This window comes from Schistosoma mansoni, assembly GCF_000237925.1.
Source record: "Schistosoma mansoni, WGS project CABG00000000 data, chromosome 1 unplaced supercontig 0076, strain Puerto Rico, whole genome shotgun sequence".
Taxonomy (NCBI): Eukaryota; Metazoa; Platyhelminthes; class Trematoda; order Strigeidida; family Schistosomatidae; genus Schistosoma; species Schistosoma mansoni.
Genome location: NW_017385990.1, coordinates 818,171 through 820,213, shown reverse-complemented (window position 1 = coordinate 820,213; position 2,043 = coordinate 818,171). Strand labels below are relative to the sequence as shown.

At 36.6% G+C, this 2,043-nt stretch overlaps 1 protein-coding gene across 1 annotated transcript in view; it reads left to right on the top strand.

Moving 5' to 3' along the window:
* Positions 1 to 2,043, top strand: part of Smp_176690 (guanine-nucleotide-exchange-factor, putative) — a gene marked incomplete at its 3' end in the record, with an annotated part of 53,493 nt that overhangs the window by 25,263 nt on the left and 26,187 nt on the right. The gene's annotated exons all lie outside the window — the stretch shown is intronic.

The window sequence follows — 2,043 nt, the reverse complement described above, 5'->3', positions numbered from 1 at the left end:
GTGGCCTCGTAAACCTCACCTAGGGAAGTTGGCAAACCCTGATTCCAAACCAATAGTGCACATGGGCTCCAGGATCTTGGAGGAACGAATGGAGTATGAAGTAATTGGTGGTCACCGGCTACCATGAGACTGCATCTCCTCATGATGCTGTACTGCCTTGTGGATCAGACCTTTAGGTCAAAGGCTCGGGGTGTGGCCCCCTAAGAAAGCCACCTGCTTCTGTCTGGGCACCCGGGTAGTATCCAAGACCAAGCCCTCACACAAATCGAATGAGATTTGTGAGGCGCATATTTATCTGGTGCTTTTTGTACCAATATTTATGTGTTTAAATAAATAAATAATAAATTATCGGATACTGAAACTCACCATCTGTTTTGGGATAAAGTGTGTACACAACCTAACCCTGATACATCATCTCCAACCACTGATTGCAGTAAAATGCGGAGTAGAACCGGTTACTTTAAACTTATCAATACAGCCTAGTTTAATAGTCAGTGATTTTATGAACTAGCGACACGTTTTGATTTGGACGTTTTCATAGCTTTCCTTCAATGTACTCTTATTTCAGTCAAAGTTGCTCATTGAAATGGGCTGTGATTAGGTATACATAGTCTATGTCTTAATCAACTAAGTCATCGGTGGTTCACACTTACAAACAATCCCTTCTTATACTCTATGTCTGACCGTAGCATCGGTTTCAAACATCGTAACTAGTGATAATTTCTTAGTTATGATTTAACCATAAATTTACATTCATATCACTTAGTCAAACAGTCATCTAGTCAGCAACTTTATATACATATTAGGTATAAAGTTGATGTAGTTGTAAGGTTTCATTAATTGTGCTAATTTAGCTACCTGGGTATCGCCAATACTCCATATATCTTAATTAGAAATACAACGTCATACGTCTAGTACTTTAATGTGTTTGCACCGACTTCCGTAATGGTTCATAGTTTCTTCAATGTCTCTACTCTTAAATCTAAAAACAGATATAAATGTATAAAAAAATGCTTTACTATGAAGGTTAGTTTACATGCAGGTAACCACGATAATAAAAAAGACTATTTATGACCTTAAGGTCCTATTATAGACATAATTGATAACAAATTCTATAATTATCCATTCAGAATTCATTGTTTTCTAGATTTTATAGTCTCTAATTGATTTTAACATTTTCAGTATTTACTTGGTTGGGGTCCGCATGACTATCGTAACCAATGGTTGGAGACTCTAGGTGACTGGGATCAGAATCGATCACAATGGTGTAGGTGTATACACTCTTTATCTTCCCTTAAACCTTAAAATTAAAATTCCTTCATATCTGTCTTCCTCCCTATACTATATCCTCAAATACAATATTTCTTTTATATTTTACCACCAATAAATTAACTATTTCTATGAATTCAGTGTTGATCCTGTTGTGCTAATGAGGTTATGGCAATTTAGAATGATGAATATGTGTGCCTGGTTCTACGTTGTAGCTGACTGACTTTTAAAGAATTTCGTTAGGAGTTATTTACAACCTTCCAATAAAACGTTTCTAAGCAATATATGCTAAATCAATAATAACCATCAATATAACTTTTCTTTGTTCATCCAATAATATATGATTAAACCGTATAATTTTCCTTGACCTCTATAATACAACTAATAATCGAAACTTTATATGAAAATGTTTCTTTTCCTTTATCCATCACTATGATTGACTACTAGAGATTTAATCTGAAAGGGTTTTGTGGAGATTTCAGTATTTTTCATAGTTGAAATCATGATTCAATTGAAGCTAGACCACAATGGAAAACCTAGAACCACTGGACGGCAGTTTCGTCTTATTATGGGACTCCTCAGCAGTGCGCATCCACGATCCCGCATTCGCGAGCGAGATTCGAACCCATGACCTACCAGTCTCGCGCCAGAGCACTTTACCGATAGACCACTGAGCCGGTCGGCATCCAACAGTGCTAACGTCTAACTTCAATGTCTAGCTTCAATTGACTCATGATTTCAACTATGAAAAATACTGAAAGCTCCACAAAGCCC